The sequence below is a fragment of the Cryptomeria japonica genome, chromosome 3 (assembly GCF_030272615.1).
Source record: "Cryptomeria japonica chromosome 3, Sugi_1.0, whole genome shotgun sequence".
NCBI lineage: Eukaryota > Viridiplantae > Streptophyta > Pinopsida > Cupressales > Cupressaceae > Cryptomeria > Cryptomeria japonica.
Window position 1 is genome coordinate 77,995,728 of NC_081407.1, and position 17,493 is coordinate 78,013,220.

The following is a 17,493-nucleotide window of genomic DNA, read 5'->3' on the forward strand; positions in this document are numbered from 1 at the left end:
TCTCTGGCTATATCTGCTATGCAACTCTACTCTGTTTCACGTCTCAATAAACTACTGGATCAAGAATGCACACATGAGATTGCAATACAAAGGATTCTCGATCACCAATTACTCACATATTAACCATACCACACACCAAAGAGATCTTTTGCACAAGTCTTATATATGTTAGATAGATCTGATACCAAGGGAAAACTGATCTAGGGGGGGTGAATCAGTTATCTACCAATATTCATAGTTAATGTAGATTATAACCTTTATATTGGAGCATAAAGAAACCAACACAATGAAAGATAAATCATGAAAGCATAGTACACAAAACACCAATATTTTTGATGTGGAAAACCCAGTAAAGGGAAAAACCACAATGGGAAACCCTACCCACAATCAGATAATACTTTTGTAGCAGTATGTGAAATAATTACAATGGGGATTGCACTTGCAATTAGGCCAACTGCCTAGAGTTCACTACTCATCACAAAATAAAGTCTCATTGACTAACAAAAACATCAGACTACAATCCGGGAAGAATGAATTGTGAAAGTAGCATATCCTAATGCTTGATACAGTTTCGGTTAAGCACAAATGTCTGCCCTACAACACCAAAACCTTTACAATCTTCCACTAAATGATATATCACTGTTCACACATAAACCTTTCTCTGATAATGCAGACATAACCATCGACACCATCCATATCCAAATTACACAAATAAGTCACCTTGAAATACATATGATCAACCTTATTGAAAAGGTTGACTAAACCCTAAACCCATAAACCCATAATTACAAAAATTGCATCATGCAATATCACCGGACTAATATTATGATTTGCATTACATAGCATGGACCTAATTTGAATTCCCAAACAATTATATCCATCAAAAATCATGCTAAGACCAATATCCAACACTTTTTTCCAACCAGTAGAAACCCTCAGTGTAACAACACAAAATATCTAACCGGATCCAAATAGGACCACCATAACAGCACATTAGCCAATGCGAAGCCACCAAAAAAATATAACACAATCAAAAAGCATCTTCAACATGTTAGAAACTGTTCCCATAAGCCAGACCAAAATCACTGAACCATATCATCAAATATCGCTAACCAGTAAAGCTAATCGGTACCAGGAAATACCAACCGGGAACATAAGTGATACCTTCTAGAGCACCAAATCATGAACCAATATGACAAGAATGTGTTGGCTTGATGATGATTGTAATGGATGACTTCATGTGTTGTCATTGATGGCACATGTATACACAGATATGTTCACATTCTCATAGTCATCTTAGTTAAGACAAATCGGTATTACTCCTAAGTCTTTGTATTGGAAAATAGGTATTATATGTATAGTGAAGTTCAAATGGTTTTGAGGGTGTCTAACCGGTATATGTAGACAACCAATATATGCAGGAATGAATGACACCAACTTGGAGATTCAATGGAGATCATCAAAGAAGAAAATGGAGGACAATCGATCTATAAGTTGGAAGTGGTTAACTCTTAACCGGTATCGGTGTTCCAACCGGTTTCACTAATTGTGTGATGAGTTATCACCGGTCGTGATGAGTTATCCCTAACCGACAGATTTGGTGGCAATCTATGATGAGTTATGTTAGATTGTCCATATACACTGCACCTAGCAAATTGTGATGAGATTCCTAAGCTGACATGAAATATAATGTCTATATAATGACATTATGATGAACTATTTTCATGATGCAAGATAGAAGGGTTAAGTTGTTGAAGGCGTTGTAGAGTATGTCGGTGATCTAGTTTTGAGTGAGAAGAAGATGATATATTCAAGCAAGTTGTGCTACTTCTAGATCACACCACCTGTTGTTTTCTAATCACTACAATAGTCAAATCCCTTAACTGGGTAAGCTCTAACAAGCTTCATTGTACAAATCCTCTAACAAGGTGATCCATTAGTTTGGGTTTAAAATCCTCTACCAAGGTTACTCCTAATAGGGTAATACCTTTAATAGGCTATAGCTCCTAATAGGGATTTTGGGATCTTTAACAGGATTTACTCCTAGCAGAGCACTTTGTAGACCCTAACCGGTCAGTTACCTATTACTGTAGATAGTTAACTTGTGAGTCCCATCTCACCATGGTTTTTCCCAGTTGGGTTTTCCACCTATAAACACTTGTGTTATAGTGGATGTTTTACTTGTTGTGGATACTTTAATATCATTTTGGATTGCATGCATAGTGTTAAGAAAACCGATTAACTGTCTTTACCGATCTATGTTTAAAGTGGTATTATTTTTGCTATCACTGATTCACCCCCCCCTCTCAGTGCTTTATAAGTCTATCAATTGGTATCAGAGCCAAACTTCCTTAAGGCTTAATCACTTGGAAGGGAAACCTAAAGCCACCATGGGGGATATGAGTTATTTATAAATGGCTAGAGTGCTTGATGCAACCAAGGAAGAGCCTGAAACCCTAAGGGCCGGATTTAAAGAAGATCCAATCTCAGAGGATGAAAGGTGACACATCTAGACTAGGTTTCAATACATTTGAGAAAGGAGAATCTTCTGGTACAAAGAGAAACATGCACAATGGTAAAACTTCTCCTAAGGCTAACAAGCCTACCGATAAGAAAGTTTTTAAACTTGTTTGCTTTATCTGTCACAAACCCGGACATACTACTAGCATGTGTAGAAGCAGACCTAATGAGAATACAGGCTATAATGCAAATGCTAGGTATGTATCTAGGATATTTCAAGATCATTATTTTACATGCATCATGTATAGACATATATCAATTGAATGCAGATATGGAGCAAACAATCTGGCACCTCACATGAATCCAAGACCTAATGGTGATTGGAGAAGAACCTATGACAACTGGGGAAACATGAACTGGTAGAAACCCTATGTCAACCGGTTTAGTCCATATGAAATGGAAAAGGTAACTAATGTGATTTGCACCATTTGTAACAATTATGGTCATGTGGCTATAAACTATAGAAGGAGAACTGGAAGAGGTAATGTAGGACCTTGGAGATCATCTGCAATGGCTTGCTATCATTGTCACAAACTAGGACACATGGAAAAGTTATGTAGAACAAACCAGTTAACCACTATGAAGATCATAAAGGTAAGAAGAAGGTCAATACTAAGGAAACCAGAGTAGAAATGAACAAAATCTAGAAAAAGAAGAGTGAGGACAAGTCTGCAAAAGAATCTATCCCTTCACCTAGTGTGGAGAATCTTGCACCAGAGAGCTAAGCCTTTCAAACAGGTCTAAGGGGAGCATAGCAGTAAATCTACTTCCGGACCCCTTGAAGAATGTGTGGTAAGGGAGTTTTTGCATTTTGAGTTGTTTTGTGAGAATTATTGATATCGTTGTCCATCAGTTTTTCAAAATATTGTCAACCGGTTATATACCTGTCAGTATTGGAAAGTTTTGTTAAGCGATATATTAGGGTTTGTTAGCCTCTCAGTTGAGAAATTAATGCAATGGGTAAGTTTATAAAAATGAGTTCTACCATGTTATTTTTATCCTAATTGCATTCGAAAGACAGTTCTTGAGCACCTATAGAGAGAAAAAGATAATTGCTAGCTGATTATAGATGGATTTGTGTTGCAAATTGAAAGATTGAATTGGATTCGAAGATTAGAGAAGGCAGAACAGGTGTACATTCGAGAGATAAACCAGAAACCTTGCTAGTATGAAGGAAATAAGGTATTCTTTTGTTAATCTCTCTCAAATCGAGTTTATCCAGAATGGCATCGTCGTCTAAACAAAATAGTGTCATATAATGCATTGTCTCAAGTTCTTGATGTTTTTATGATAAAAGAAGATTTATCCAGTTACATTGACTGTAAAATTTAATAATTAGGATCACTATCAATGTATTCTCAACTGAAATCCTTTTGTGATAAAAGCGGCAAAATCAAACCCGAGAATACAGTAGGGTTTATGAAAAGGGTTTTCACAATGTATCATATTTTCTTGAATATTTTGAAGAAGAACATGTTAGGATAATTCTTAGTCATGTGCATGGTGAAAATATGTATCTTGAAAGGTTGCACACAATCATGAAGGAAGCAATTCATGCAGCGACTGGTTTTTGGAAAACTGATGAAGTCCCAAAGCTGGGGAAAATTTCAAAAGAAATTGTGGTTACACTAACTCAGAATACCTCTGATGGTCATGCATTTTCAATCAACAACATTAAGGACCCAATAGTTAGACTTGCAACTATGGTCATTGGTTACAGGATATTTTATTCTAGTAGAATGAACAGGGTGCCATCTGTTGTTGTGCATACAACTTACAGAATGATTGCTGAGAATGCAGATTATGACTTATGCGAGGCTATAAGGATCCAATTGATGTTGAACCTGCAATCAATTAAGAAAGACAACAATCAAAAGTTCAAATTTGGTTAACTATTGATTGGTCTATTCTTTTATTTTTAGAATTTCCTACTAGGAATTGGTGACATTCAATGTCAAAGGACATACCGGTAATTACTCAAATCAAGAACAACATTAAGGATGTAAAGAACACATTTTCTATTGCAATGAACAAATATTTTAATGAATTCCAAAAGAAGATGAGTATGAGGTCAAGGCTACCTGAAGATGTGGTGAAACACTTTGCAAAAGATATTTGTTTCACAGTCACCACAAATTTTTGTCTTATGGAGGCCATAGAACCCAGGGAGGATGAAATGGATGAAATGAGTTATGAAGTAAACTATGACTTATTAATCGGATATGCCAACAACCTTTTGGCATCTCCCAAGGATAAGAGGAAGAAAAGACTAGGAACATACCAGGAAAGAAATGCACCTACTAAACCCAATTCTGCCAAAGAGAAGAAGAATAAAGATGAGCAAGCACCTTCAATGAACATCGATACAAGGGTGACAAGAAGTGTTCAAATAAAAAAGGAACCAACACCCAAAGTATATGCTAAGAAGTAGACTGCAACGAAGAAGAGAGGTAGGCAACTTATTCTTCAAGCATAAATTGATGATACCGACACTAAAGAGGAACCAAAGAAGATGAAAGCAACTGGTAAGAAAGCCAAACCAATAGGGGATACCTCAAAGTAGAGTATTCCTATTAATGCTTTATTTTACAAACCTATGACTGATTTTGAGAGAACTGTAAAAACATTAGGGAGGAATAGGTTTGATAATATGAAAAAATATTTTGATTCATTTGATGATGATCAGAAGAAACAAATTATTCAAGAGGTAATCAACTACTTGTGTCAATACAATCGGTTGCCTAAGGACATTAAAAAGGATATTTCTAATTCTTTGTATTCTATTCTTGTGAATAAGTGGAAAGTGGATGTTGAACATGATCAAGAAATTATTGATAGTATTTTGATTCAATATTTTCTTGAATTGTCTAGAGATGAATTATTAGAATTGTTTGATAATTTCAAAGGACAGTTTCATTTTAAGGCAAAAAGATTGAAGTTATTGAATGGAAAGTTCCAATTTGTTGAATTTGAAACTCATCAGATAGCTAGAAATATTCAAAGCATGCATGAACAGATGAAGTCTCATAAAACTGATCAAACAGAAACTGGAGCTCAACTGGAGTTAGATGAAGAAGAAATTATTGTACCAGATATTGTCTATCCTATTAAGGATAAGGATGACACTACTTCTCTACCGGTTATCTTTGTAGATTCTATCTAGGACACCATTGATAAATCTAGTAATATCATTGAACTAGTTATGGAACCTTTACAGCAACCCATCATTACTGTTACACAGGAAGCAGCTAAAGCACCGGTAATTTAACCTAGTGTGGATATTCAACCTCCATCGGAAAAAGAACACCAAGTGGAAAATCAACTGCCACCAGTTACAACAGATCCACAGAAGAAACAAACAAAGGTAGAAAAAGAGAAAGAGAAACCTGAGAAAGAGGTTGAAGTGAAGGAAACTGAACAGAAAAAGGAGGAAGAGAAAGAGAAAATGGAGGAGAAGCTAGCAGCTGAAAAGGAAAAAGCAATGGTTAAGCAACCAATTGATGATGAGGATGACTCAATAGGCATCAAAGGGCCTCTACATGTAGAAAATATGAGTGCATCTGAACTCATGGAGATTGCAACAGTGATGCAATCTAGAGCTTAGAAGAAAGGATTGAAAGAGCAGAGGAAGGAAGCAAAAACAATTCAAACTGTCATTGAGATTCTGTCAAGTATTCTACCGGAGACTAACATTGGAAATTTGTCAACTCCTATTGGAAAGCTTGGCCTATTGGTTGCTGATGCATCTAACCAACTGAAGTCCCTTGAAGAAGCTGCTCAGACTTTAGCTAAGAAGAATTACAGAAGGAAAAGAGGAGAGAAAATAATGAAAGATATTAATACAGAGAAGATTGCTTTATCTCTGAATAAAGATCTTTTGACGACTTCTATTGAAACTGGAAGAAGGATAATATCCTATACATCTAACATTTCATTTTTTGATATTGATTTGATTAAGAGGAGAGAAGAGACAAAACAAGAACTAGAAAGGATATGTATTGCCTACATACCTTTATAGGACTCAGCCTTAGCATTTGGCAAATCAGTTGATGATTTGCAAAATCGGCTAGATATCTATGATTGTGAATAGGCTAAGAGACTTCGATCCTTGAAGGAAATCAAGAACCTATTGAGACCCAAAGTGGACATCTTACAACGGGCATATAGGGATGCAGAAGTGGTTTTGACAACTCCAAAGATGAGCACAGTGGATGTGATGGAAGAATCCGCTACACATATTGTGACAACCATTGAGATCATTGAAACCTTATTGGAAACATGGGAAAATGATTTTTCTCAGATGAAGATCACTTTCAGTGACATTTTCTTGAAAATTGCAGTGAACACTCCTTGATAAAGACTCTTATCTTTTTGTATATGTAGTTTTTGATGCAAATTTTGATATAATATATATGTATTTTACTTTTTAATTTGGCATTATTGTCAAAGGAGGAGTAGAAATATGTATGTGTTGTGAAAAATTTGTATGTATTTTTAACGGGGAGTAGAAATATGTTTGTACAATTTTTGTAAGCACACTTAGTTATAAAGTTGTAAAATTTTCTAAGTGTTGCCATCAACGCCAAAGGGGGAGATTGTTGGCTTGATGATGATTTTAATGGATGACTTCATGTGTTGTCATTGATGACATATGTATACACACACATATGTTCGCATTGTCATAGTTATCTTAGTTAAGACAAACCAATATTACTCCTAAGTCTTTGTATTGCAAAACCGGTATTATATGTATAGTGAAGTTCAAACGGTTTTGAGGGTGTCTAACTGGTATATGTAGACAACCAATATATGCAGGAATGGCATGACACCATCTTGGAGATTCAGTGGAGATCATTAAAGAAGCAAATGGAGGACAATCGATTTATAAGTTGGAAGTGGTTAACTCTTAACTGGTATCAGTGTTCCAACTGGTTTCACTGATTGTGTGACGAGTTATCACCGATTGTGATGAGTTATCCCTAACTGACAGATTTGGTGGCAATTTGTGATGAGTTATGTTAGATTATCCAAATACACTGCACTTAGGAAATTGTGATGAGATTCCTAAGCCGACATTAAATCTAATGTCTATATAATGACATTATGATGAACTATTTTCATGATGCGAGATAGAAGTGTTAAGTTGTTAAAGGTGTTGCAGAGTATGTCGGTGATGCAGTTTTGAGTGAGTAGAAGATGATCTATTCAAGAAATTTGTGCTACTTCTAGATCACGCCCCCTATTATTTTCTAATCACTACAACAGTCAAATCCCCTGACTGGGTAATCTTTAACAAGCTTCATTGTACAAATCTTCTAACAAGGTCATCCATTAGTTTGGGTTTAAAATCCTCTATCGAGGTTACTCCTAATAGGGTAATACCTTTAACAGGGTATAGCTCCTAACAGGGCTTTTGGGATCTTTAACAGGATTCCCTCCTAGCAGAGCACTTTGTAGACCCTAACCGGTCAGTTACCTATTACTGCAGATAGCTAACTTGTGAGTCCCATCTCACCATGGTCTTTCCCAGTTGGTTTTTCCATGTATAAACACGTGTTATGGTGGATGTTTTACTTGTTATGGATGCTTTAATATCATTTTAGATTGCATGCATAGTGTTAAGAAAACTGGTTAACTGTCTTTATTGGTCTATGTTTAAAGTGGTATTTTTTTTGTTGTCACTGATTCACCCCCCCTCTTAGTGCTTTATAAGTCTATCAGAATGTAGCCATCCTGAATAACCATCCAAAACCAAATCCAGTGATATGATCATACCGGATTAGAATCACAGCCAAAACCAAGACAAACACCAAGTCTAACCGGGATAGGTCCAACCAGGATAGCAGAACCATATCCAACCAAGATACGGTGTTGACATCAATGACAACACTTAACCAAATCCAGCATATTTCCAACAATCTCCCCCTTTGGCATTGATGGCAACATTGAATGTGAAAAACATCCAAGTGCCAGGAATGCCAACAATCTCCCAAAGATTGATCTAAAATATATATCCCCCTAAGTACACCATCTCCCCAAATATTAAATATTTTTCACATGAACACCATCTCCCCAAATATTAAATATTTTTCACATGAACACCATCTCCCCCTTTGACATCAATGACAAAGGATGGGTACCAAACCAAGAATAAACTGAACCAGATAGCTGACTACTCCCCCTGAGCAGTAGCATCATCTCATCAACCTGGATCAGAAAGTATGTCTGATAAGCTCACTGGATTGATGCATCCCTGCATCTCTAAGTCTCTTCCAGAGGGGTGGTCACCCCCAACTAATCTTTGAGATATTCAAAAGTATCTTTAGGCAATGGCTTTGTTATAATATCTACAATGTGTTCCTTAGTAGGAACATAAACCAATCTGAATTCCTTTGATTCAACCTTTTCTTTCAAGAAATTATACCTTATAAAATATGTGTTTTGATATGGAATGAAATACCAGATTCTTTGACATATCAATAGTAGTAGTATGATCACAATGAATAACAATAGGTTCATCAAAACTTACCCTTATATTTTTCAACATCTGTTTCATCCATAAAATCTGAGTACAGTAGTTGCACCAACTACATATTCAACTTCAGTAGCAGATAATGAAGTGTATGATTGTTTCTTGCTAATCCATGAAAATAATTTCTTTCCAAGAAATAATGCACCACTTGTAGTTCTCTTCCGGTCATCCACATCTCCTGCCCAATCAGAGTCTATATAGGCACAAAGTCTGAAATCATCATCCTTTGGATACCATAACCCATAATCTATTGTACCTACCAAATATTTGAATATCCTTTTGACAACAATATCATGAGTTTCTCTAGGATTTGACTAAAATCTATAAGCAATACAAAAAACATTCATTATATCAGGTCTAGTCTGAGTTAAGTACAGTAATCCACCAATCATTGATTTGTATCTACTAGGATTCACTCTAGGAGATTCATCTTCCTTTGACAATTTGCAACTGGTTATCATAGGAGTACCGACAGGTTTAGAATTCCCAAGTCCAAATTTCTTAATCAATTCCCTTATATACTTAGTTGGATAGATGAAAATACCTTTATCAGTCTGAGTAATCTGCAAACCTAAGAAAATTTTCATCTCACCAATCATAGACATTTCAAATTCATTCTTCATATCATCAGCAAATTTTATGCATAAACTTTCTTCTCCACCAAAAATGATAGCATCCACAAAGACTTCAATGATCAGTATGTCATCATGCTCAATCTAATAATATAAGTTACTATCAACATTACCTTTGCTAAAACTGAGCTTTGAAAGATACTTATCTAATCTAGCATACCATGCTCTAGGGGCTTGTGTCAGTCCATATAAAGATTTCTTCACTCTGCAAACCATGTCTTTGTCATTTGATAAAGAAAATCCATCAGGCTACTCAATATAGACTTCCTCTTCAAGATCTCCATTCAAAAATGCACCTTTGACATCCATCTGATATACCTTGTAGTTCTTGTGTGCAACATAGGTAAGAAATAGTCTTACCGCTTCAATTCTTGCAACCAGAGCATAAGTTTCATCATAATCAAATCCTTCTTCCTATGAATACCCTTTACAAACTAGTCTATCTTTATTTCTCACAACTTGACCTTCCTCATTTAATTTATTCCTGAAAACCCATTTAGATCCAATAACATTCTTATCTTTAGGCCTAGGAGCCAATTCCCAAGTCTTATTCTTTTCTATTTGATCTAGTTCCTCTTCCATTACTTTCATCCAATTCTCATCTTTACTTGCTTCACTAAATGATTGTGGTTCAATTTGAGAAATTAAACATACCTCTTTAGTAGCTAACCTTCTTCTTGTCATTACACATTTCCTTTTACCTCCAATGATCTGATCTTCAAAATGATTCAACTTCACATACCTGGGAGTTTTTGGAATGTCTTAACTTTCTGATTCTTTCTACCATTCATCAGTCACTATGGAATTTTTTGATGTTACCATAGCAATTGGATCAATGTTTAGAACTGATTATACTATTGATTCTGATCTGACAAATTCATCTTCCAATCCATAGTCATATGATCTGATCTGATTATTATTTTGCTCATCCACCTTGACATTTATGCTTTCCATAATCCTATTCAATCTTTTGTTATAACATCTGTATGTTTTTCTCTTAGTAGAATAACCCAAAAACATTCCTTGATCACTTCTAGGGTCAAATTTCCCTAATGCTTCATCTTTTCTAATATAGAATTTAGTTCCAAAAATTCTAAAATATCTGATAGTAGGAGTACGACCAAACCATAATTCATAAGGAGTCTTACTAGTATCACCTTTTATGTGTGTAGATAGGAATTTGGAATTCATCAAAGCAATAGACATTAAACTAGCTCAATCACAAAAACAAGATTGCAATGATAAGAAATCCTAATTACAATCAATAAAGGCATGAAGATGAAATACTACAATAAAAAGAAAACCAAAGCCTGTATCTCCTTCATTGTTCCTCCATTGTTCTTCTTTCACCTTCCAATTTGATGTTGTTCTCACCTACAAAGTGCATTTGCAAGTGGAAAGCAAGTTGTTGATGAAATTCGTAGCATAAGGTTACTCGAAAATGTGATTGATTGATCTCTTGATTGAAGAAAATCATCCAATTTATAGACAAATTGGAGAGATGACAAGATTAGCATGAAGAGATTTGAAAGGAAATTTCAAATCAAGAATGACAAATATGACAAATTATGACAAAATTGACACTTTCTATGCAAGATTGATTGATTGACAAATTATGACAAATTGACATGCAAGATTGATTGATTGACAAATTATGACAAATTAACAAAATTGAAATGCCATTCCCATGAAATTAGGGGAAATATTAGAAAAATTGAAGAAAATAGGAGAAATGGAAAATTAGGAATTAGGAGCAATTAATAAATAAGGTTAGAAATGATGAATTGGAAATTAGGAAATTAGAAATTGATGAAATTAGAAAATTAGGTGAATTAATTAATAATTTTTCATTAATTAATTAATTCACAAAAAGAGGGGGAATTAATTAGCCAATTAAATAAATATTTAATTGTGACAAGAAGACTTAGGATAAATAAATAAATTATTTAACCTAGAGGGAAAATGACAATCAGGATTAAATGAATAAATCATAAAACCCTAGAAATAAGAGGACAAGGAATTAGGTCAAGACAACAAGAAATTAATGTCGATTCGATCATGATTTTGATTAACAAAGGACCAATGCTGATAAATGATTGAGATTGGTTGACAAATTGACCAAGATTGATAAAGAGACCAAATTGATAGGCATTGATTGACGAGGAACAATGACTAATTGATCCAAATTGACACGATTGAAAAGGACAACGATCGATGACAAATCGATCGCAAAATTGATGAGATTGACAAGAGGACAAGGATCGATGATGAATCGATCGCAAAATGACAAGATTGACAAGGATGAGGATCGATGACGAATCGATCGCAAGATGACAAGATTGACAAGGACAAGGATCGATGACGAATCGATCGCAAAATGACAAGATTGACAAGGACGAGGATCGACCAAAATCATGACTAGAGATTGTTATCGACAAGACCAAATTTGAAAGCGAGAAAAATGAGGAATGTAGAAGAAGGACTCGATGCTCGCAAATGATAAAGACCAAGTGCGCAACATAGAAGAAATGTTAATGCAACACAAGAACCCTAAAATAAGGCAATGCGCAAATGTTAAAGTATTACTCCACAAGCATTGACCATTTTTAGATGTCTACATTTTGCCCCTCTCTGAGACAATGCGATTTCAAGTGTTATTTCAAAGAACAATAATGAAAATGCCCCAGACAGTACAATGACATATGCATGCCCCCTCGAGGAATTGGCCGAAAAAATCCAGAAAAGAGGCTAGGTGATCGATAAGAATGACAGAAGACGATAGGTTCGAACGGACTACCAAGACTGATGGAAGAAATGTTAGTAAGAACAAATTAGATAGAGGACAGTTAGAGATGAAGGAAAACTTGCTTTCACAAATGCACATAAGTAGGTGAGAACCTTTATTTATTGTAGCAAAGCGGATGCAGAGCATCATGGCATTGAAGCCAGAGCTGGAATGCAACCCTTTGCATAAGACAAACATGTCGCACACAAGGAATGAGTGAATCATCCTAGGGTGCATACATCAAGGGTCGAGGTATGTGCGGCGTTCACAAAGCGAATGTACTTATCACAGACACCCAATGATATAGTTGCCCCAGTTTGTGACAAACATTCCACAAATAGCAAACACAACAAAAAAAAGGAAAGGGACCATGAACCATCCCGGTCACTCTAAATCACTCAGTGACATCATCGAGAAACATAGGAACATGATCAAAGCCACAGATAAATCAGTAAAAAGATAAGATGCACAAATTCAACCAAGTCAAACAAACAGTCTGATCGTCATTGTCAAAAGTGAAAAACAAGAATGATCATGCTATCTAGTTCCAGGGAATGCGGTACCCCGTCTAAGACAGGACACAGTCTAGTTTTGAGTATACCACACCTTGTATAAGACTCATGATAATGTTGACAAGGACCAATGGTAATGTTGATGCTATTTGGATTGATGTGACAACTGTGATCAGGTTGAATGTCTGGTTTGATTGAAAAGTTCATCTATTAATGCATGATTTCATTAAAGCACAATGTTTGATTGATTGTCATTGGATGTATGCTCAACGATCTGTCTATGCACAAAGGGAACCATTTATTGACAAAATGCAAAATGCCAAGGAAATTGTTTTTGGGTTTTGATGTTTTGAAAAAAAAAAATTGTTTTGTTTTTTCGAGTTTTTACAATTTTTTTGTTCGTTTTTCAAGACTTTATTTGATTTTTTTGGATTTTTTTCAGGACATTATGTGATTTTTTTGGATTTTTTTCAAGACATTATTTGATTTTTAGGGATTATTTGAGGACATTATTTGATATTTTTGGATTATTTCAAGACATTATTTGATATTTTTAGGGATTTTTTCAGGACATTATATGATTTTTAGGGATTTTTTGTGATTTTGCCCCTAGTGTCTAGCAAGGCAAGGAATATGACAGGGGAATAAATAAGCTTGCTGAAATGATGGTGGATAGAGGGAAGACAAAGGCCTTTTATCATGGAGACAATACGGATGCAATTTTCAAGGGCTATTACGTGATGGGACAAGAGACTGGATATGACAATGTAAAGCAGTGACATGGCATGAGGGACATGTCAAGAGGTTTTTGAAAAATATGTTTTGCATTTCATTTCCTTATGTCAGATCAAGATCAAGGGACATGAAGAGAGTATGGATGATGAGAGGATATGGACAAGATAAGAAAGATCAAAAATGGATAAAGGATATGAGTAGGATAAGGATGTGATAGTGGCAGAAAGTTGCAATAAGACAGGGAATATGGATGAAAGGTTATAATAAGCAAATGGATAAATGACCAAAAGCTATGATAGACTAAAAGCTGCAAACAAGATGCATGATGCTCATGAAGATCCTCAGCCTTGTCAAGATCAAATTAGAAAAGGGGATATGTGCATGAGGGACAATAGGATAATGGAGGAGTATGACATGGTATGATAGGATAATGAAGGGAAATAGGATATGAAGGAGAAACCTGGCCCTAAGTGTGGTGTGCAAGAAGTTCAAAGATTACGCATGACGCCTGTTTGCCAAGTTTTCATCATGGTACTTGCCCAAGGCGCCTGTTTGCCAGGTTTTCACCAGTGGATGAATTATTTTTCTTTATTTTTTTCTTTTGTCTTTTTTTTTTTTTTGGATTTTGACTTTGTCAATAGAAGATGGACACATGATAGGGGATGGAAGGAGGACTCAAGCATTTTTTTTTGGATAGTAGCCTTGAAAAAAATGGACCATGACCTTTAAAAGTATGCTCAAAGACGTTGCTAAGATAAGGACATGGAAAATAAGATGAAACTAAGGCAAGGATTTATGTAAAGGATTGGACCAAAGGGATTGAAGGATGGAAAATATGCATTGGATAATGGATAGGGCATTGGAAGAATTGGGCTTGAGTGGACGGAAATAAAGGCAAGATCAACATTGGCACACACCTTGAGGGGTGATGGACTGGTGGAGGAAAGATGTATTTTGGATTTTGAGATTTTGACTGAGGAAGGGCTATGGATTTTGGGACATAAGGGCCCAAAACAGATGAAGAAGGTGGTGGAGGAACAAATTTAAGAGGGTTGGATAGAGGGATATCAATTTTGGATGCCAAGTTAGATGTTTCTTTAGGCTTTTGTGCTTCAAGGAGCCGCTTAGGGATCCACATGGTTTTTGATTTTTCATGCATTTGTGGTTCCTTGGAGTGCATTGCCAACACAAGGGATTTAGGAACCCATATAGATTTCAACTTTTGTTTTTGAGCAATGGGCCTTTGTGACCTTTTGGATATTTCTTTTTCTTTATAGATCATATTGTTCTTTGTTTTGACATGTCAATTATATTGGACATGTTGATCCTTGAATACATGTGGATTGCTAGACTTATGACGTTTATACTTGGCATCCAAATTTCTTGGAGGGGGAAAGGAATGCATGGATGGATAGGAATGAAGTGGAGTTCTTTTGGATGACTGGAAGGTTCTCAAAGATGTGTGCCTTTGCTGACCTTGCATAGAGGATGAAGGGATATAAGGACCTAAGATGGATGGAAGGGATGATGGGGAAGGTGTTTATTTTGATTTTGATGGAGGGATACCAACGTCTTGAGAGTGAGTTGTGTAGACATGACCCCTAACATTTTCTTTGATATGGAGGGGTTCTTTCTCATGAAGGTCTACTCCTTTGCCTTTATCAATATTTTGACTTGTAGGATACTCTTTTCTTTGGGAAGAAGATGTGAGTCCATTATGAGGTGGATATGATATGAGAGAAATAATGAGATCTTGAAGTGGATCAGATTGGACCAAAGCGGAAGAACCCATTATGCATGTTGAGGGTTCATAAACATCTTGCACTGACACGTTAAAATCATGAAGGGGTTTAGGATCATGAGGGGGACTAGGATTGTGTAGTGGACATGGTTCAATGATAGGCTCTTCAAGAGATGGAATGGGAGAAATAATGGGATCATCAAAAGAAAAGAGATCTTGGAGTGTATATGGATCATTAAGACAAGGAGATGGAGGAACAAAAAGATCTTGTGGAGGATTTAAAGGAATAATTTGATCTTGACAAGGAGGAAGATCATTGGAATCCTCTTTAAAGGTGCTTTGCTCTTGACTTTTAATGGGATCATCGGAAAGGATGGAAGGGATATCTTGATCTTTCTTAGGAAGTGGAACGTCAATGGGATTTGAAAGGACATTGTGTTCATGAAATGGAAGGGGATCGTTTGGGATTGGATGGACTGGGATATCTTGATCTTGCTCGGAGAATGGAGTGTCAATAGGACTTTGGATAGGATGGACAAGAATAGGGGAATCATCGTGAGTGTCTGGGAACATGGGGTCCTGGTCAACAATTGGATGGGATGATAAGGTTTCAGGATCTTGATCTTGATCTTTTTCAAGACACGTTTCTTCCTGCTCTAAATTATCCTCTTGACATGGGGTTGGACTTTGGATATGCATGGGGGATTTTGGCAAGGGATCAATGCTTTGGCACGAAGGGGATGGAATTTGAATGGGACTCTCTAAAAGAGAAGCATTTGATGGCATTAAATCTTGTATTTCCAAATAGTACAAGGGATTTGTATAAATGAATTGATTAGCATATATTTTTGTGGCAAACAATCCTTGGGAGGATGCATTATTTGATACATCATTTGGAGGCGATGGTGTAAATTTCTCTTGTGAAACTTCAAAATATGATGGAATGGGAGGGGAAGTGGAGGCAAATTGAGGGTGTTGTTGATATTGCACGGACATCAATTGTGGTTGTGAAGTATGATAATTTGTTTGTCTTGGCACATATTGAGGCACATGTTGTTGTTGATGCTGACGAATCGGAATTTGCTGACTTTGTGCCAATTGTTGTTGTCTTGATGTAAATCCTATCATTTGCAAAAAACTTTGTTTGGGAGGTTTTTGTTGTTTCTCCTTGAGATGGGGTATGGCACTCACATTTACTTGTTGTGTTGTTTGTCCAATCCACTGTGGTGGTTGCAAGTTCGAATTAACTTGTAATGGTGCAGAAGACACTGCAACGTGTTGTTGAATGCGATATTGTTGTTGTTGTGCATTGCTTGTTTGCACATTTGATTGTGCCTTTTGTGTATTACTCAATTGTTGTAACACTTGTTGTTGGTGCAAACCACTATTTGTGGCTCTTTGTGTTGCCATTATCAAAGGATCTGTCACAATATTTTGCATAACAGGTACTTGAGTATTTGGCAAATATATTGAACTTAATGGGACATAGGAACTTTGTTGCATTGTGGAATTGTTTTAGACATTGGTAAGATCAGGCATTCTAGTCGTAAAGCTTTCTTACATCTTAGATTTTGATCCACTTGTAATTATTCGAGGAATCATTTCTTGTTGAGGGACAAATGTCAATATTTGTGTGGCCCTCATTTGATCTTGTGTTAAAGGTGTTGTAATAAATAACGGATTGTTTATTGTTTCAAATGATGACTTTTGAGGAATAGTCACTGTCAACGTTTTTGAAGCACGTTTACTCATCAAGGTGTGTTGAGTTTCTTGTTGCACATTTTCTTCATTTGGATGTGGAGAGAAACTTAACAGTTCACCGCCTTGTTGTTTTTGCACATTAATTTTCTCACTTGAGGAGGTCACATTACTCATCATGTCAAGATATTTTTGTGGGAACATCTTAAAGACCTTGTTCAAGAATTTATCCATCTTTTTTGTCAACTATGGATCTTTAAGGAACATATCAACGTCATCGGAAGCATCGGAATCTAATGAAGAATCTGGTAAAACATTTGGATTTATTTCTTGTTGAA